The following is a 21,807-nucleotide window of genomic DNA, read 5'->3' as shown; positions in this document are numbered from 1 at the left end:
ACATTCTTCTTTCTTTACCAGGTTGCTGAAATATATGGCTGAAGAATCTCAGGAGAGGAAGTAGGTTAATCCTGGCTGGGAACTCGCCCGAGTGCATGAAAGTCCTGCTCCCCTCCACCCGGCTCCTGGTCTACTGGGGCTTTGAGCAGGGAAATGACACCTCCGCTTATTTTTCTCGGTCTGTCTGGGCGATCCTGGTGGGTGGGGGGAGCAGGTAGATAGGTAGGGAGGCAAACACGGGTGAGTTACCTTATCTTTCTAAATGCTGTCACACACAAGAGAGAATATTTGCTAGATGAGCTGTGCGAATTAAGGGAGAAAACGTATCTCAAGGGCTTGGGGTGGAGCCTGGCACACAGAAGTTACTCCACAAACAAGAGCTGTTCCTTGTGTGTGTCACTAGCTGGGTATGTGTGAGGGGTGGGAGGGGAGGTGGATGCATTCTTTCACTGGAAGACCCCGACCCTGGGGACCTCCATCCTGAGCCTATGATTGCAGGAGGCTGATCTCTATCAGGGTCAGCCACCCCAAGGGGTCCCACAGTCCCCTCTGGCTGGCCACTTGCCCGTCCTTTCCTTCGGGGCATGGAGGAGAGGGTGGGGAATGGTTTCAATGTGATCAACCACCTGGCATTTATGCTGCAGAATTTCATTCCGGGTGAACATTTCATAAGCTAGTAGAGGTCATCTGGATTTTTATTGAGGTCTTCTGAAGGGTCTCGCTGAGTCAAGGTCCTCATGAATCTGATGAGTGTGCCTTACTCAGTGTCCCCGGAACACTGGGGATGATATGGACGAGGATGGAGGAGGGTGGATTTTGCTTTGGTGACCTCTCCAGCGCTTTGGCTTCATAAAATACTAACACTGAATCGCTATGCGTCTTTATCTACATTCTGTTACTGGAATGTAACATGCTGATTCTCTAAAGATGGTGGAACTTCCTAAATCAAAGTTGACAGGAGGCCAATGCATGACAGTCCAGTGACTGTGAAAAGAAAACGCCACCCAGCCTGGCTGCGGCTCACACGACCAGCCCCGACCGCTCCAAGATTCTGAGCGAGGGCCGCTTATATCCATCCTCCTCGGTCTGCCCACCTGCTACTTCCTAAACATTTCTCTATGCACTGGGATGAGTGGATGAAAACGTGAAATCAAAAAAAAATTAGAAAAAAAATTTTTTTGATGTTGACTAAAAGCAAGGTTTTCACTCTCCCCTTAAGATAGCGCAGACTATAAAGAATCTGCAGGTCTCCTGCATTGCAGGGTCTGACCCAGGTTCGATCCCTGGGTCAGAAAGATCCCCTGGGTGAAGGGAATGGCAACCCACGGTATCCTTGCCTGGAGAATCCCATGGACAGAGGAGCCTGGCAAGCTACAGTGCAAGTCCATAGGGTCTCAAAGAGTTGGATACAACTCTCAGCCATGTGTTACCAGGGCTGTGACAAGACTCTGACATGCAGTGGGAGAAACAGTGCCTGCTTGTGAACCAGCCACCAGAATGCTTAGATGAAATGTCAGCTCTTTTTCTTACCAGTAAAATCCAGAGCTCAGTTCAGTTCAGTCACTCAGTTGTGTCCGACTCTTTGCAGCCCCATGGACTGCAGCACACCAGGCCTCCCTGTCCATCACCAACTCCCAGAGCTTACTCAAACTCATCCACTGAGTCGGTGATGCCATCTGACCATCTCATCCTCTGTCATCCCCTTCTCCTCCCGGCTTTCAATCCTTCCCAGCAAAAAATTGGTTATCCTTAATTCTTATTTCTTTTTAACGTTACTCTCACTACATTAAGAGAGTAACATTCAAAAATGCTACTCATTTGAAAGCAATGATAAAAAATCATTTGAAAGCAATGATGAAAAACCATTTGGAAGCAATGATGAAAAATTTAGGGAAACAGAGTTGATAAAAAAGAAATTCATTTACTGAGATTTTGATAAGACATTTTTCCCTACTAGATAACTTTTTCCAGTGTGGTCCTTTCTTGGAGAAGGAAATGGTAACCCACTCCAGCATCCTTGCCTAGAGAATCCTGTGGACAGAGGGGCCTAGAGGACTGCTGTCCATAGGGTCGCACAGAGTCGGACATGACTGAAGTGACTTAGCAGCAGCAGCAGCTTGGTTAAATTATAGTCAATAATTCACTTCTCCATCAAATATCTATTTAGCTTTGACTGTGTGTCAAGAGCATTGTTGGAATACAAAGGTCAGGCTTATATTTTGTCCTCATCAGGACCCCCGGCTGCTCAAGGAAAGGGGCCAGAGATCAACCACGGGGATATAAGTAACTGCTGGACACAAACACATCCAGGGCGACCCCTGCTTTGGGCACTACCCTCACTGGACAGCTGCTGCTGTGGTTACTGACCAACATTTATTGGAAATGGCTTTTATCATAGCTGAGTGCTTTGTATGTATGGATCTTGTTTATCTCCATGTTAGAGAAACAGGCTCATGAAAGTTAAATCACATGTCCCTGGTCGCAGAGCTAGTCAGTGGCAGAGATGGAATTGAGACCATGTCTGCATTCGTCCCTTCAGTCATGTCCGACTCTTTGTGACCCTATGGACTGTGGCCCTCTAGGCTCCTCTGTCCATGGGATTCTCCAGGCAAGAATACTGGAGTGGGTTGCCATGTCCTCCTCCAGGGGGTCTGGGTGACTCCAAAGCTAGAACTCTTACAACTTACAGACAAACACCCAGGACAGCAACAGACTTCCCAGAAATGCACATAAGCCATAACTATTCCCCTTCTTCCAAAGCTGAACTCTCAGTGATGTAGTTAAGATATTCTTGCGGCAATGGGAAAAGAAACCCGTAAGCCATGGAAACTGACTCAATTGTGTCAAATATCTGACTTAACCAATTTTCTCATTAATTTTTTTCAGCTAGTCAACCATAGCTTGCTTCCTACGTCCTTTTGACCACTACACATAAAGTGTTGGCCATGCCCCCCACTTTCTATTCTGCCCTCCTTACCCCAATTCATCTCTGTGTAACCACCCAAGATGTTATATTAATGTCGCCCATCTCCTTTTACTAGATTAAAAGAGCTATGAAATCAGGCACTTTGTTCTGGACATTGTCTAGACAGCGCCTGGTCTATATCAGATGTGACTTATTAAACAAGGGAATACATTTGTTGGAACCTTAAGATGAACAAAATGTGCCCTACAGGCAAAGATAGCAGATGTGGGGTTGCCTGGTGCAGCGTTCCCAACCCTCCAGGTTCAGACCATCGGCTCTCATTAAACACATCTGTGCACAGACTCCACCCTCCACCCAAGAGCTACTCACTGTCTTTACTGTTGGGTTTCCTTACCTCACAATCCCATTCCACCCCTACCTGCAAGCCAAAGCTCAGCTTAGAGGCCAGCCCGTCCCTAACCCCACCTCTACCCTGTCCTCTGCCTTCAGGATAATCACTCTCCTCTGCAGCACAATGCTTCTTTTTTCCTCTGTCCAATCACTGAATATTCACTGGAAGGACTGGTGCTGAAACTCGTATACTTTGGCCACCTGATGGGAAGAACTGACTCATTGATAAAGACCCTGATGCTGGGAAAGATTGAAGGCAGGAGGAGAAAGGGACAACAGAGGATGAGATGGGTTGGATGGCATCACCGACTCAATGGACATGAGTTTGAGTAAACTCCAGGAGTTGGTGATGGACAGGGAGGCCTGGTGTGCTGCAGTCCATGGGGTCGCAAAGAGTTGGATGCAACTGAGGGACTGCGCAACAACATTCAATCACTGACCTCATCCTGCCTTCAGAAGCTCTCTGCTGCTCTTCCCAACATCTCCAAAACAAGATCACTCTCTCCAGGGGAACATGCGGGGAGATTTTTGTTTGTTTGTGTTTCCATTTATACAGTTTCCACTGCTTGATCTGTAACTAACACTTGTAAGATTAATCGGGCTGTAGTTTTAGAGACTATTTACATAGCCCCACCATAATGTAGAGCCTTTTTAATACTAAAAAATAAAAAAGAACTTTCCATCACCAGGCTATATAAGTTTGACTATCTAAACTTATAAACCCTGACTAAAAAACAAGCAATCATTTGCTTCTTTCAGTGTTTTATTCTCTTACACGGCAAGTGGAGCTCTTGGTAGGAACTTGATAAGTGAGAGGCAGAGAACATATGGAAGCAGTTGGTATAAGGGGAGGACCAGCATGCTGGGCCCAGAAGGACCCCAGGAAGATGCTCTCAGTGGAACTCTCAACGTTCAGTGAGATGACATGGTTACATAATATCACTTACAGAGCCTGGCTTTTTTCTAGAAACAGTCAAAATGAGCAGTCAGTTTGGCTGATGATTGAACCATGTCTTACAGGGTTAGATTCCAGATTACAAATGGAAAGTTCTACTGGCTTTCCAAGGCTCTTGGCATGTATTTGGGCCACACAGAGGCCAAGGTACCAAGTGATGTCAGTGCGTTTGGGACTAAGTATCAGGCACTCCCTGACTAAACCGACATTCACGCGCGCTCAGTATGGACTGCCCAAGGGCACCGACAGCCGCAAAGGTCTACAGGCTCACTGTGCTCCAGGTCCAGAGCTAAGTCCTCCCCAGACAGCACACAGCTCATGCCTCACAAGTCACTATGTAGAGGGCACGTCCCTTCCATGCCCTGCCTCTTGGGACTGCTCACAGGAGACGACTGATGGGGATGAAGGAGAATTCTGTAAGATAGCCAGCCCTGAGCTTGGGGTACAGGCTGATGGTGACAAATCTGCCATGGCCAGGGACGTGTGCTATCTCTGCCAAAGTGTCCATGTTCAGACAGTTGAGACTGAATAAATCTCTAGATCACACATCTCCCTGGTTTGAACTTTCAAGCTGTGTGCCCTTAGGGGCTTCCCAGGTGGCGCTAGGGGTGAAGAACCTGCTTGCCAGTGTGGATTTGATCCCTTGTTAAGACATGCAGGAAGATCCCCTGGAGGAGAGCATGGCAACCTGCTCCAGTATTCTTGCCTGGAGAATCCCATGGACAGAGGAGCCTGGAGGGCCACAGTCCATGGGGTCACAGAGTCGACTGAGCGACTGAGCGCACACACACAGTCACCCCAGAGGGTAATGAATTTTAAGTCACTCCAGAGGGTAATGAATAACGTCAGATTCTCTTCTAATGTAACAAAAGGGCAAGAGGAATGCTCAGAGTGTGGTCAGACAATTTGGGCACGTAAGGAGCAGACTGCTAACAATTTTTTTGAGTCGCCACCATTCGAGGTAGGTGCCAGGTGGGATGGGGACAGGCCAGCCATGACCTTTGACCTATGGCACTCACCGTCTGTCTGGCGCTAGAAAGACACTCTGAAGAGCAGATCACACAGATAGTCCTGAAATTAAAGTCTGAGGTGTGCTCTGCAGGAAAGTGACTCCATGCTACGAGATGATGGGACAGGGGAACTGACCCAGAAGGAGGGTCAGGAAGGCTCCCTGTGGGGGAGTAACATTTAAGGCGAGATCTGAAGACGGAGCAGAAGTTGGCCAGGCCAGGGTTAGAGAAAGGGCTGAGGCCTGAAAAAATATACTGTCCCCTCAAATATGCGAGGAAAACTGCACAGTTGACGTTTCTGTTTAATAAAATGCAAATGAAACAAAGCACTCTGTCAACTGCCTTAGGGCCTAGCAGTCATAAATCTTCAACTGTATCTGGAAAACGACGTGCAGGTTTAGATGCTCTCACTTGATCAGACTCCCCAAGCAGCTGGAAGACGACTGAGAAATTCGATGCACTCGAAGGAGTCACTCAGAATCCAATCATTCCAAAATTACTTGAAATATGAAAACCTTTAAAATATTTTTTTTTGCACTCTAAAATATTCAATGTGGCACGTGGGTGTATTTTCATGTTTGATAGGATACAAGCTGAGAGCCTTCAAAATAAAAATATGAGCCTCCAAGCCTCAACATGGTGCCCGGGGTACAGCACCTTCGCAGGCCGGGGAACATCAGTGCAGCTTAAGCTCAGGGTTGGGGTCGGGGGACAGAAGGAGGCCAGTGCAGGGCAGGTCAGGGATCTGGGCTTTATTCTTAAGAGCAATGGGAACGGGCACGCGGGTTGTCTTCGTGTGTGATGTGTGTGGGTTTGCACAGTCAGACATACATTTTGGAAGGATCACTACTGATGGTGGTGTGGAGGGAAATTGAAGGAGGTGAATCTGGAGGCAGGAAGCCTGTTAGGAAGGTACTGTAGTAACTCAGGTAAGAGACAGAGGTTGTCTGGATTAGGAACCAGTGTGGAAAACAACAGATTTAAGGTTTTCCTTAAACCAACTTCTTGGGCCTGAGCTTAGACCCTCCCCTTCTATGGAATCCTATTCCACAGTCAATGTGTCCTAGCACTGTTCAAGTGATATTCTAGAATATTTCATATTCTACCCAGTGCAGGGGTCAAGGCAGTGGCCGACCTAAGGAAATTGCAAGAAATACATTAGGACCAAAGGCAGGCTTGGGATCATGGCTGCTGTGGGTTGAATGGTAGCTCCCCAAAGACACATCCACGTCCTAACCTCTGAAACCCTTGAATGGGACCTTATTTTCAGAAAGGGTTTTTGCAGCTGTAGGGAAGCTAAGGGTTTCTAGATAGGATCATCCTGGATTATCTGGGTGGGCTTTAAATCTAAAGACTAGTGTCCTCATAAGAGACGGGAGATGACACAGACAAAAGAGGAGGCAGGCATCAAAGACAGAGGCAGCCCGGGAAGCTGACAGCTGGTGTACCCCAAACAAGATGCTGAGAAGGCTGCTCTGGGTGGGGTGGGGACCCAAACTCTGCTCCTTGTCTTCATTTACTCGTCACATCCCAGAGGGCCCCCAGCACGAGGCTGGGCACCAGGAAGCTGAGACTGGTGTTCCCCTCTGCTGGGCTCTAGACAAGCCTCTCCCACCCTCACCCGTGAAAGGTCACTCTGTGGCCGTTCACAGCCAAGGTCAAGATCCCAGGGCGCAGGGAGTGAGGCGATTTCGAATGAGGAGGGGAGGAGGGCCTGGACGCACGAAGAATGTGCGAGGGCAGCTGGGAAGGTGGGGACAGAGGCTGTGAATGTCCACAGAGCCCTGGAGAAGCTTGAAGGGGATGCTCTCCGGATTCTGGACAGGAAGATCCACAACCTCTCCGTCTTTCCAGCACCTTCTCCACCCTCCCACATCCCCTCCACAACCTCGGCCTAAGCGAACAGGATCCTGATCCTCAGGGTTACCCTTGTTCTTCCTGGCTCAGGGCAGTGGGGGGCAGAAATGATTGAACTCTTCATCTCTCCTGGGGCTGCTGAGCACAGTTGCTCATGTTGCACACTGCACAAGAGCACCTGTGCCAGGGTGAGCAAGGACTGAAATCCAGCTCTGTTTCCTCTCACAGTGCTGTGTATCTTCAAGGCAGTGGGGCTCCCTTCTGTATCTGCACAAGGCTCAGGTCATGCTAGGAGCAGCCCAGCCCTCTCTGGGGGCAGCCTGGCCTCGGTCCTCATCACCACACTCCCAGTCGGCTCCTACTGTCTCCAGTGACCTAACACCAATTTCTCTGCCTCCATGAGGACTCTCTGTGCCCCAGAGCTTTCTGCATCTCCCTGCTCCTTCCTTCCACATCCCGACCGGGGCACGGGTCTTCCTTTCCCATCAAAGTCCACTTCCTGTGCTCAACACAGCTGGAGCGGCTAGGACACGTACTAAAGCAGGAAGTAATCCTGTCGATATACTATTTCCTGGAGTGCAAAACTCCTCAAACACATGTCACAAGGAAACCATGATAGGCGGCTAGGCCAGGAGGCAAGTGTAAAAACCATGCACATCAAGGATATTTTCTAGGCTTTTCCACAAGGAGGGCTGGGCCAGACCAGTCTCCCTAGAAAGTTTATGAGTAGCTGTTTTAGAAAACTATGGACTAGTCATCTTTGTCTCTATAAACTGCGCTGGCTAGAATCATTTATATCGAGCATGTATTCTTTCCTGACTTGAGAAAATAAAAAACAAATCAGGAAAAGTTTGAGGGACCTCCCTAGTGGTCCAGCGGCTAAGACTCCATGCTCCCAATGCAGGGGCCTTGGATTTGATCCCTGATTGGGGAACTAGATCCCACATGCCGCCTCTAAGAACCAGTGTAGCCAAATAAATAAATATATTAAAAAGAAAGAAAAAGAAGCTTGAGGTCAATCATATGACACAGCAGCTGATATAAGAGGTAGACAGGAGGCGGTCATTCAAGACTCTCCTATTTTCATCATCAACTTAGAACTTGAATGATCAGACCTGATTCCTTCCTAGTATAGTTAGAAGTATTCATTTTCAAGATAATTTGAAAGTGACAATATAATCTTACAATGCAGAATACATTCAACAGAACAGATGGGATTTGTCAGACCCAGAATCCACTTTCAATCATTTTCCCATTTTGTCCTCTAAATAGTCCTGTTCAGGAGGCACAGTTGTCCCCATCTGACAGGCGGGAGGCGAAGGCCCACAGGAAGATGAGGTTAAACACAAGTGCATGTTAGAGCTGGGATTCACAACCTGCGCAAAATCGACTTTGGAGCCTGCACGGCTGACCACTAGGCTGTACTCCTGGAAAACCTCATGGACGGAGGAGCCTGGTGGGCCGCAGTCCATGGGGTTGTTAAGAGTCGGACACAACTAAGCGACTTCACTTTCACTTTTCACTTTCATGCATTGGAGAAGGAAATGGCAACCCACTCCAGTGTTCTTGCCTGGAGAATCCCAGGGACAGAGGAGCCTGGTGGGCTGCTGTCTGTGGGGTCGCACAGAGTCGGACATGACTGAAGCAACTTAGCAGCAGCAGCAGCAGGCTGTACTCTCCCCTGGGGGCACAGGGTCCCCTCAAAGCCTTTCCCACAAGGCACTCTCTGGATCCCATGAAATCCTCCCACCTACAGCTCCAACCACAAGAAGGGAGCACTGATTGTGTACTCACATTTTTTCTCTAACCACAGTCTTACTATAATCGGGTGGTCCTGCTGGTATCTGGTCTAACAGAACCCCACAGAGTTGTCAGACTGCTCCATCCTGCCAAACCTATGTGACTTAGGAGCCCTCGTGAAAGTGAAACTACACGAAAGAAAGAAAAAGAAAACACAAAACACCCTCTTCTTGTAGGCCTTTGCCTATTGTGATTGACCACATGTTTGGATCCCCCCCAAATTCATAAATTAAAGACCTAACCCCCTGCAGACAGGCTCATCAGTGCCATCTTTCTAGATATCATATAAATGCATTAACATATGAGTGGGGGAAGGAGAGGGTGGGACGAATTGAGAGAGTAGCACTGAAACATATACATTACCATATGCAAAACAGATATTATTATATATACTTTTATATTACATCAATTATATGTTAATATATTAATAGCTGGTGGGAATTTGCTGTATGACGCAGGGAGCTCAAACCCGGTGCTCTGTGACAACCTGGAGGGGTGGGATGGGGTGGGAGGCAGGAGGGAGGTTTTAGAGGGAGGAGACATATGTATACCTATGGTTGAGCCACGCTGATGTATGGCAGAAACCAACATAATACTATAAAGCAATGATCTTCCAACTGGGGCTTCCCTGGTAGCTCAGGTGGTAAAGAACCTGCCTGCAATAAAGAAGACGCAGGTTTGATCCCTGGGTCAGAAAAATCCCCTGGAGAAGGGAATGGCAACCCCCTCCAGTATTCTTGCCTGGGGAATTCCATGGACAGGAGAGCCAGATGGACTACAGTCCATGGGGTTGCAAAGAGCTGGACATGACTGAGTGACTAACACACATCTTCCAGTTAAAAATAATTTTTAAAAAAATTCACCTTTATGTCTATTAAAATGATACTGGCATTTAAGCAATCAAACCTAACCCCCATTGTGATGGAGGCCCTTTGGGAGGTGATGGGGTTGTGAGCCTGGGGCCCTTACAAATGAACAAGAAACCCCAGAGAGCTGCCTTCTCCCTTTTCCCACATGAGGGCTCAGCGAGAAGATGACCCTGATCAGACATCAAACCTGCCACCACCTTGATCTTGGACTCCCCAGCCTCCTGAACAGTTAGAAATACATTTCTGTTGTTTAGAATCCCCTAGTTGATGGTATTTTATCCATAGGAGCCGGACAGACTAAGACACCTACTTCCCCCAATTTGCGGGCTGAATTCCTTTAGGCCTGATTCCTGCTAAAACTCTGAGCCAGACCGAATCTTTCCTGCAGGTTAAAACAATAGGGGTTTTCAGCAGCTCCAACAGCCCTGACTTCTTCCTACCTTTGGGACACAACGTCCCTGGTTACAAGAAAGTGGGAACCTCATTGTGTATCACGTTGGCACTGGCTCGGGCTGTACTAAATGGGGAACAAGCAGAACCTGTGGCTAAAACATTCCCCCCCTCACATGCACACCCGCCCGATGATGCTTAAAACCTGCTGTGAAACCAGGGAGCAGAGCTGGGGGAGAAGCGTGGCCACCTGCGTTCTGTGCCCACTGTGACAGCCTGGGAGCTTTGAACAGCTTCCTTTGTTTCCGTTCCCCTATTAGTAAAATTGGTTCACACTGGAGGGTTACCGAGCTCTTTGCAAATCTGCTGAAAAGCCATGGCCCCCATCAAAGACACATTTCTATCTGCCTATGATGCCGCGTATACTTTCAGACTGCTCCCAGTTAGGGACCCCTGGGGTTCAGATGGTTGTTCAGGCTCCTTTGGGCTCTGACATTCTATCTTCCTCTGATTTTTATCTCGGGGGAATGCACACCACTCATCTCCCCTTCCCTCCACAAAGACCACCTCCCAAGGGCCACCTGGCAAAATAAGACAGACTTTCTCTCCCTACCCCCATCCCAGCCCCTGGGGTCTGCGTGCAGGAACCAGTTCACCTCAATAGGCATTGTGTTTGTGGTTCTTTTCTTTTTTGTGTAAATTAATTTATTTGCTTTAATTGGAGGCTAATTACTTTACAATATTGTAGTGGTTTTTGCCATACATTCACATGATCTTTTCTTTGTGAATTTTTGTTTTCTTGAGATGAAGGCCAAACAAAAAAGAAGTGAATAAATACTGAAGGAGTGGAAGAGAGAGTTCTTAGATTAAAAATTACAATCAGGGGTTAGAATCTAACTCGCTGAGGACCAAGGAGCTGACAGGCACGGTGTGGGCACATAATGACAGACCCACCCCCTTACGTCCCACCACATCGGGGCCGGCTCTAATCAGTGAATGTGCCCACCCAACCCAGGGAGTCCAGCTGGCCTTTCCAAAAACATTCACTTCCCAGTTTTTCTCCGATTGATCTGCTGCGCAGATCCTAGTCACAAAACTCTAGGGAGACTCACCCTATCCTGGGAAAACAGACGAACACAACGGCCTTATCTCTGAGTATAACGTTGTATCATTCTTTCCAACAAGCTAGCAACAGATGAACAATTCATTTGGGGGTGGGGGGTTAAAAAAAAAAAAGGCAAGTGTGAGGGCAGCGAGCCTGTCACCCTACCTAATTTCACTTTCATTAAGCCAACCTCACTTAATCATCCACAGGGCGTGTCACTGTCTTTGAAAATGGACTAAACGTTATTTTACCCATGGGAGAGATGACGCCAGCTACTATTTCCTGTGCCAAACACATCACACGCGTTGTCACTGATTGTGTAACGTACGTGATATTTTCACTACACAGATGAGAAAATCACCAGCATGATTATCTCCACTCTGCAGACAAGGAAGTCAGGGCTGGGCGAGGTTAGGTAACTTACCCCAACTCGCACAACAGACAGGAGTCAGGGCTCGGATTCAGGCTCCGGCTCACCAATCCTTTCCTTCCTTCCCTGTAGCCCAGCAGTTCCCAAACGTGTATGCACAGTAGGAACCCCTGGGGAGCTTTCTTAAAACTCCCAGTGCCCAGGGCACACCCTACAAATCAGACCTCGGGAATGGTTCGGGAATGCTCAGCTAATTTTTTTAAGCTCCCCAGGTGATTGTAAAGTGCAGACATGTTTGGGAACCGCCGTGTTAGCACCTGGGGGCACCTTCGGCTGCCAGTACAGGTGCCAAATAAGCTATGTGAAAATCAAGCAACGACTAAGACAGAGCAAACTGAAGACTGAACTGAAGGTAGATGAGGAGACACAAAATAAGGACACACACAATCTTCTCTGCAGGCAAAGGAAGAGATTCGATGTGAGGAGACGCTTTCTTAATGCAAGCACAGCTAACTCCTATGGGATGCTGGTGTTTACTGATTCCATGTGTAAGGGCTGAACAAAAATGCACCAAGTAAAACTCTTCTTTTAAAGGGGGGTTCCTTTTTGCTTTTAGGAGAGTGACTGCTTGGTATTTTCTGTTTATGTTAGAGGCTGTATACCCGGCTCTGTGGCTGGCAGCACTGGTAAGGTGAGCCCTCTGCTGGCCATGAGGGTTATAGCCAGTAGGGCATTTGTGTGAAGGAGACCTGAGTTCCATCCCTGGGTCAGTAAGATCCCCTGGAGGAGGGCATGGCAACCCACTCCAGTATTCTTGGATGGAGAATCCCCAAGGACAGAGAGGCCTGGCAGGCTATAGTCTGTGGGGTCACAAAGAGTTGGACATGACTGAGCAGCTAAGCACAGCACATTTAAGAAATACATTCAAATTCCTTAAAAACAGGAGGTTCATTGGAAAAGCGTCAATACCCCTACTATGCTAGGAAATGAGAGCTTATTGTGATATCATCTTGCAGAACCTCAGTTTGAAAATTTTGATGGCCCAGTTAAGCATCCTGAGGAATTTTAGTCGGACTGCAAATAGAGGAGGGGTCGGCAGAGAGCGTCTGGGGGGCTATAGTCCCTGGGGTCGCATAGAGTCGGAAATGACTGAGTGACTAACACTTTCACTTTTCCGCCTCGGAAAAGGACGTGAGCTAATGATGGATGGCATCCACAATTCACTGATTTTCTATTGGTTTTGTTTTCCTCTTTTGTATTTAATAACATCTTCGTAAGCATGCTCTCACTAGACTGAGAACTTTGAGTCAACTTACTTCCATGTGTCTGTTGACTGTGACAAGGACCCAGGAAAGCCAGGCGTGTTGTTTGTGTACCGCTCAGATGGCCCAGGGAAATCAAACCCCCTCCAGGGAAGATGTGGGTGAAGAATAACTCCACGTATTCCTAACCCTCTCATTATAGTCTGTCCTCCTTTCATTAAATATATATATTTTGGAAATAAGAGAGATCTCTCAAGAAACTCTGAATTTGCATGTAGAAATAGCTTCTTGTGTTCTATTTATAGTTTCTCAAGGTCATTTTGTATAGTCAGTTCTGTCACTTTGTAAAGCCAAAGTCACTGAGAGTAGTTTTTCACTCCGTCTACTGACAGCTGAAACTTGCCACTTCATGGGTCAGATTTAATGACCGCATCCGTGGATGGTGGCACTTTTCTTTGCTAAAGTTTAGGGATTTTGAAAAAGAATGATCGTGTTTAGGATCTGTTGTGAGGCGTCTCCGGCTGGAGAACCTATTTGTGAAATCTCAATCTCAAACCAAAACCTCAAACTTTGCTGCCAGGCCACAGAAATCAGGTAAGCCCTTAGAAACACTATATTTCTGACTAGGCATGGCTCACTGTTATATGCAAATATAAACCCAAAATTCTCAAAGCCAAATAAACAATAAGCTTATCACTGGCTAGAAAACAGCAAAAGATAAATTGTAAGAACTGTTTTCTTTCTTCTTCAGTGCAAAGTTGAGCTGACAAAAAAAAGTGATCATTTTTAGGGAAACTCTTGGCTAAAACCCACCCACATGGGCCTCTTTTTCATTCAGCTTCTGTTTAATAGACAATGCACAGCTGCCTGCCTGGCTAACTGGCAGATCTGAGTGATGGACAGAAGCGTCATTTTCATTCATCTCTTCACCTCTGATCACTAACCGGTTCTGTGAGCACTGAATAAATACACATTGGATCACAAAGGAGTATTTGTATTTGGAGACAAGTGTATAACATTCTGGGCTTCCCAGGTGGCTCAGTGGTAACGAATCTATCTGCCTGCCAATGCAGGAGATGCAGGTTCGATCTCTGGGTCAGGAAGATCCCCTGGAGAAGGGAATAGCAACCCGCTCCAGTATTCTTGCCTGGGAAATCCCTGGGACAAAAGAACGTGGGGGGCTACCGTTCATGGGTTGCAAAAGAGTTGAGCATGACTGAGCAACTAAGCACGCACACACATATAACATTCTAGTAAAAAGCCAACTTAGTTGGAGTCAGACAGTGTACAGGAGGTAGGGCTTCAGCTGCAGTCTGGCCGAAGCACACAAGTGAGGGCCTCCATCTCTGGAGCTGCTGGTCACTTTCCGGGGAGACATTTCCCCACCAGCTCTCGTGGCAGGACCTTAGCTTGTCTCCTCATTGCCCAGGGCCTCCTGAACTTGCCCGGCCAGGCCTCCTCTTGGCAAGTTTAGCTTCTCTGTGGTCTACGTGAATCTAGTTCTCTCTGCACTGGCCTCCAGGCCCGTGAAGTGTGTACACATGCTTACGCCTACACAGGCACCGCAAAACTTGCTAACAGAGACATATTCTGGTAAAAATGACTTCCTCTTCCTTCTTAGCCTGTTTCTTTTTCCTGTCTGTGATGGAAGGACAGGAATGATGTGGTGGGAAGGAGGGAGGTGCCCACCACGGACTGTCTTGTTTGCTGTGGTTTTTCATTTGCTTGATGTTTTGTGGGGGAATTTAAATATTAATGCAACTCTTTAGGAAGGATCCTTTAAGATGATATAAAATAAGAATTTGGCTCAGTCTTCACACAATTTTAAAAAAAATCTTTGGAATGGCAATTGCTTCTACTCAGTAATAATCTTCCCACCCATGATTATCCAAACAAAATTCTAAAAGGCGGATCAGTTTCTTTCCCAGCCACACAAGCTGTTAGACTCAGCCACATTTACTTCTGGATTGTGGATCGTACAGTGGATTTAAAAATTTGTATTCATATTATCTTTTTAGAAAATATACTATTATACTTAGGCCTGTATATGAAGAGTTTAGATAATTAAATGTATATATATTTTCTAGTTTACAAGTTTCTTTCCTAAACTGTTTATATTTGATTTGTATATGTTTGGATTAAAAAATATATAATTTGTTTTTGAAGTAACACCAGAATGTGAAAATGAACTTCCTTTTCTTTTCTTTGAGTGCACTGTGCAGTTTGGAGGGTCTAGTTCTCTAACCAGGGATTGAACCTGAGCCCTTGAAGTGAAAGCTCAGAGTCCTAATCACTGGACCTTTAGGGAAGTCCCTCATTTTACTTCCTGATAGCCCACGGGTAGACTAATTTGCTATAGTATTTTTAAAAATGTTTGAAAGAGATGTATACCTCAGAAGAAATAAAAGAAGTAGACATAACATTTCTAGACACTAGAAGGTGCAGTGAGAATCTATGAAACAATAAATATGCCCAGGACTGCACCAGGGTCCTCTCCTGGTCATAGAGAAGCAGTCCCCCGAGAGAAACTCCAGCCGTGAAAATGATGTGGTTTGATGCCATCCACAATAGGGTGGAATATTCCCCAATTTTAACAAATGGATGCAGAAATAGCAGATTTAGGAAAAATCACTGAAAATGACCAGAAAGAGGCTTTCTTCTAAAGCATCAAACTCAACTGCTTTCTTAACTACTTGTGTTCTTCAATCATTTAAAACACAAATTGGTTTGAAAATAAATAATCATCTATGTGTAATTCCTATGCAGGGAACCATTCTGAAACAGACGCTTAGGTTTTTTTTCCCTCTTTCTGAAGAATTTATTAACCACAAAGACATTGCTTAAGACCACCCGTCTCATTTGAATGAGATCTCAGTATTAGAATTCATATGACAAGCCACCATCTACTGATAAAACAACCCACATCAAGGATTCTTTCTGTGTAAATACAGAATAGCTTCAGTTTGTCAAAGTCACCTAATAGTGTCTTTAAAATCAGCTCAAAATGTCTTCGGTCCCTAGAGAATAGTGACTTTTGAAAGCTTCCCTTTGCCGCTGACTGAAGGTAGGGATGCAGTGTGGACTGGTAAATATTCACGCTGATTCACAAAGAGAGATGCAGGTCCAGATGCTCAGAAGAGAGAGGAGAGGGTAGTAGAGGCTTCGGAAAAGGAATTCATCTATGGAACAAAAGCATCAACCTCTGACCTTATTACGGTGCCTTGGGACTTTAGAAAAGATGACTCTTCCAACAGCTGGGTCCTGGATGGAAGTCTGATCACAGAAATCACCTCCAGCTAAATGTGAACACTGTACAAAACTCAGTCTAAAGGAATGATCCTATTTTTAAGTTGGTTCACTATTCCACTTTCTCCTGCCACCTACCCACTGAAAAGAACCCAGAACCTCCTGTTAGGTTTCCCTTCCCCTAATTGAAGAGTTCCAACATCATTCGCTCAATTATGCACTAGAATGTCCACGTTTATCTCCCAATCCATGCTGTTCCTTTTGGGGGGAATGATAGTAGGCGGGAGATAGATGAATGGCGTATCTGCCAATTGCAAGTTTAGTTACAAAAGAAAAAAAGGAAAGGGATCTTTTCTTCTTATTTCCATATCAAATGCCGTAAAAGTGCCAAGCAAGGTCTAAGTCTTCTACACAGGCTCACGTGTTTGGGTTTCATTGGAGTTTCTTAATTTCTTACTATAATATTATGGAATACATAAAAATATACTCTAGCACACAACACATGGGGCAGAGCCAAACCAAAAAGATGTGACTGAAAAGCCCATAGCTGGATTGCCCACAGCCTTCTCCAGTTACCTACTTATTTAACAGAAAATATCAAAATATATTATAATGCATTTAATAGAAAATGTGGTATAATCAGAAACTGCAGAAAGCTAAGAGTCCTCGAGAATTATTTTTACTCTGTATTGTAGAAAGCATAATCTAAAAGCCCTTAGCATTCAAAAATATCCCAGCCTTTCAACAAAGAGAGAGTGATTGTTAACATACAGAAAACAACAGTGATTTGATGAAGACTGAAAGGCCTTAACTATGTGTATATCTATGTCAAGGTATACGGCCACACAAAGCGCTTGGACGATAGGCAGAGACGAACCATGAAAGATGCGCTAAGCTACAAAGCAAAATAAACGACTACCAACCAAAATCCGTTTCAATTTTTATTATGAATGTCCAAAGTGACAGCATACTGTGAAAGTGTTAGGTTCTCATTGATTAAATGTCAAGAGACCACAGATACAGCATTCCAAGCACTTTAATTTGTGACAGAGCCAAAACAAATAAAAGAATGATAAAAATATTCTTTTAAGTGTAAAGAGTGTTCATATTTCAAGTTTGTGGGTTTTTTTCAACCCCCCACCCCTTGCAGGTATTGTGAACTCTGATAATTTCCAAAACCCAGAACCTGGTCTGAATATTTGCAACAAACTTTTATAATCTCTGCCTGAATAAGAAGTGATTAAAAAACGTACTTATAAAGTATGTTTACGATACAATGGGATGACGCCCTTCCTTCCTCTCTCCCTAGGCTTCTCCCCTACCAACAGGTACCTGCTGTTCGTAAGATCAGGACACAAAAGTTGGGCTGAGATACCCGGAAGACTACATTGAACCTGGATTTTCTCAAAGCTGCATCCCTTTTCCTTTTTAATAAAAATTGAAGATGTTCAACGTTTGTGTGTCCAAGGAGATGACTAATAACGATGGATGAAAGCCACCAGTCAAGAACCACAGTTTTTGCACGTTGTGTTTAAGCAAAAAAGCCTTAGTTTACTACAGCTATGGTTCCAGTAATCTGTAGTTCCAACACAACATGACATTTTCTCCCTGAACAGTTTCCTTGCAATCTGTCCTTCTCATCACTGGTTCAGGATGATGCTACAGCTGGAGTTTGTTGCCATTTATATTCCAAAAAAACAAAAAAAATTCTGGTCCTGTGGAAGTGCATATTTCTTACAGATGCAATACTGTTCATCTGAGTGGATCCTCAAAAAGAACAATTATGGACTAGAAACTCATAGAGTTTGTGTTTAAAATTTATAAAATTAAACCTGCTCCAACAGGTAATACAGGGAGGCATGCTTGCAACCTCTGGATTCAATCAGAAACAATGTCTGAGAGCACAGAGCCTTCAATAGGTAACGGTGGGTTCCTTTTAACGCTTCCTTAAACAAGATCCGATGTGGTGCACATTGGAACTTTGAAGCACGTCTCATTTATGTCTACAAGGCCTGGGACACTGGAAGCTGCCAGGACTTCATTCATCATCTTGCCTGTTGACAAAAGGAACAATAACTGGTCATCACTGGTCAATGGAATAACTTTTTCTATTTTTTTTCCAAGATAATTCCTAAAGAAGAGATGGAGTGAATAAAACAGCAAATGTTTCAATGTTTGATGAATTTCTGTGCTCTAAAATGCCATGTCTTTCTCCAGTGGAGCAGGAAGAACCAGGGTGTTCAGCTCTCTCCGCGTGGGGGAATGGTTTAGGAGAGACCCCTGTCTCGGAGGTCAGTATGCCCAAGCTCCAGACGTGATTCTGCCAGTAACCAACAATGTCGCCTGAACTTGCCGGGCCTTAGTTTCATCACACGTAGACTAAGAGGACTTCAGTGGATGAAGTCTAAGAAGAAAGCCACCACCTAACTTTTAGTGGGTCCATGTAGTCTTGCCCTCACAGGTCCTTAAACAGCAGAACCAGGTAGAACCATTTCAGTCTGTGGGCAATGGGTAGGCTTCAAAATATCTATGCCTGGGGTACCTACCATCTTGGTTTAGATTGCTGATGAGAACCCAATGAACTACCAGGGAATTTTTCAACATATATGTTAACATCTGCAGTCAATTAAAATCTTCCTAAATGGTGATGTGAGGGGTGTAAAATTCTGGAAATACACATTTCCACATCTTTTACTGTCTTAAAATCTAAGAAGTATCTTTGTGTGTGTGTGTGTGTACCTATTGGTTTTCTTAAATTAAGAAACAGCTATGCAAAAGCTGAAAAATACATTAATAAATATAACAACATGGATGCATTCTGTAAGAGCACAGTTGTTATTGTTGCAGCTGCTCAGTCTTGTCTGACTCTCGGTGGCCCCATGGACTGTAACCTGCCAGGCTCCTCTGTCCATGGGATTTCCCAGCAAGAATATTGGAGAGGGACTCCCCTGGTAGCCCAGTGGTGGGGAATCCTTGCAATGTGGGGAATGCAGTTTCAATCCCTGTTCTAGGAAGGTTCCACATGCTGCAGGGCAATTAAGCCTAAGTGCCATCTCTAAGACTTGAAGCAGCTAAATAAATAAATATTAAAAAGAAAAAAAAGAATACAATACTGGACTGGGATCTTTCCAACCCAGGGATTTTCTCCTGTGTCTCCTACATTGGCAGGCAGGTTCTTTACACTGAACCACCAGGGAAGCTCAGAAGCATAGTACCTAACCTAAAATCCAACTAGTTGGACTAGTTAAGTAAATATGCCAAATAAGTTTGCAAAGATATCCACACTAGTGAGCAGACATGGGACCCCGACACAGAAAGTCTGACCCTAAAACTGATGCGTTTAACCACCATGCAAATCACCTTACCACGCCTTGTTAAAACAATAGTGAATTGGGGCTGGAAAGTTTACTGTGTGGAAAGTTTCACAGCTGTCCTAGGTTCAACCAGAAATTAAGTTCAATATTTGGAAATTTAGGACTATTAGTAACTAAATGAAAAGCTTCAGTAATTGAAAAACTGTATTTAGCGATTTTGATTTGATCTTTGTGTCTCTGTGGCTGATAAAACTTAGATGATGCTTAAACAACTGTTTTTATCATTTTATACTATTATAGTATGTCATTATTACATTATACATATATATGTATATAAATATATTAAGGTATCATGGCATTATATGCATGACAAAAAAATAGCTCAATAATTTTTTTTTTCATCTTTCTACTGTGGCTTTGGCATAAGGGGAGATACAACTTTGTGAAATGTGTGAATGATTCACACAAAACTGGCATCGAGATATCATCTATTGGATTATTCCAAGTATTTTGCTAATGAGTTTATCCTTCAAACATTGACTTAAAAGCTACTCAAGAAAGAAAAATGACAATGAAAATAAGCTATAAATTCTAAAGGGACAGAGCCATGTTCTTAAATCTGGGTAAGATTTGCCGGATTGTAACACATAGGGTTGTTGTCTGCAGCAAATCAGCATTTGGAGAATAAAAGGCACAGAGGCCCACAATGGGGAGCAAAAGGGGAAAAGACACAAAATTCTTCACATCGTCCAGCGTGGACCCATGAGAATGACCTACTAACACACACACATACATCTACACAGACTAAATTTCTGGGTTTCTTTGTTGCCAAGTAAGATAAATAAATATTTCTGTCTTAACAAACGAACTTGAAGTAAACAAACAGTGAGTGAAATTTATTATAGTGTTCTGGCAAGTATTTTCATGACCATGGATTTCTGGGATATGTTAGCATAGATCCTAAGCGTCTGATAGAATCACTGCAAGAGCCTGTAACCCGATCCATCCGCTGGTGAAGGTGGAGATGAAAAGGGAAACATCAACGAAGAGTACAGAGACCAGACGATGGCCACGGAGCTCACGTCTGGAGAGCGCTGTAGCTTTCAAAGCCGCTCCACATGGTGGGGAGCCCTGCGGACACAAGAGGTGGCTACGGTTTGAGGGCTAGGGACCTGCCTGGCTTAACACGGGTATGTGAGTCACCAAGTCGATGGGTAGAAGGAGGACCAGCCCTTTCTCCTCCCCGTGCCGCCTCTGGCTGGTAATGCTGATATCGATGGATGCACTACTTACTATTATTCATCTCTTCTGCTCCTACAATTACGCTTCATAGACTGTCTCATAAACAACACCCTACAAACTAGATCTAAGCGCCTCCACAAAGCAGCTGGTTGGGAGAAGTACGTTGCCTAGTGTTTACAAAGCAGCCAGCAAACAGCAGAGCCAGAACTCAGAGCCTTGGCATCTGTGTTCCCCAGTTCCCGCTCATTTCCCGGCCACACCGCTGCGGTGCCCGCTGGACCACTGGGCAGAAGTGTCTACACATGCGATGCAGCCCCATCTTTATGTGTTGAATCCAAAACGAGCTCCTGCATCTAAAACCTAGTCACATCGACAGACAACGGCCACTCCAGAGACCAACCACCAAGAGACACTGTGGGCAGGAGGGCTTACTCCAAACTCCTTAAATAGAGAGTTTCTGTGAAGTGCATTCTTGCTCGTTCGGGGATCACTCTTTACAGTTATCAGTGGGCTGCATGATCGCCCTTAACACTTGGCTATAATTTCATAGAGTAGGAGGCTAAGCACCATAGTTTTCAATGAGAATATGGTGCAAATATTTTTTATTTTTATTTTTTTAGTAAACTGACAGACAGCAGTACCTGGAGGTGTAAGTTATACCTGGAAAGTCACTGTAAAGTCCTAGTAGTGTTAGCCACTCAGTCGTGTCCAACTCTTTGTGACTCCACGGACGTAGCCCGCCAGGGTCCTCTGTCCATGGGATTCTCCAGGCAAGAGAACTGGAGTGGGTTGCCATTTCCTCCTCCAGGGGATCTTCCCAACCCAGGGATCGAACCAGGGTCTCCTACACTGCAGGCAGATTCTTTACCATCTGAGCTTCTGTAGCTCAAGCTGCCATAAATGATGTATTTGCTGCAACTGTCCTTAATTTTGAAATGCAGTCTTTTATAAACCGGGCACAATGAAGGTGAGCTGACTGGGAGGCCACCCTCACCCAGCAGGAACTCACTGGGGGTCCATGGGTTCCAGGTCACTCACAGAGGCAAATGAGGTCTTGCCTATGTGAGTCCA

General features: G+C 45.2%; 1 protein-coding gene across 2 annotated transcripts in view; it reads right to left on the bottom strand.

Annotated features, from left to right (window-relative positions):
- Positions 1–21,807, bottom strand: part of SCAF8 (SR-related CTD associated factor 8) — a 218,910-nt gene that overhangs the window by 49,601 nt on the left and 147,502 nt on the right. The window contains exon 21 of one of the 2 annotated variants that reach the window (XM_018053394.1): positions 17,109–18,234. The exons of the other annotated variant lie outside the window; for it this stretch is intronic. The gene's annotated coding sequence lies outside the window, so the exon portion shown is untranslated. Of the gene's footprint in view, positions 1–17,108; positions 18,235–21,807 lie in introns of those variants that run through there. 2 annotated transcript variants of the gene reach the window in all.

The sequence above is a fragment of the Capra hircus genome, chromosome 9, assembly GCF_001704415.2.
Source record: "Capra hircus breed San Clemente chromosome 9, ASM170441v1, whole genome shotgun sequence".
NCBI lineage: Eukaryota > Metazoa > Chordata > Mammalia > Artiodactyla > Bovidae > Capra > Capra hircus.
The sequence above is the reverse complement of the archived record's forward strand: the minus strand, read 5'-3'. Positions and strand labels throughout refer to the sequence as shown.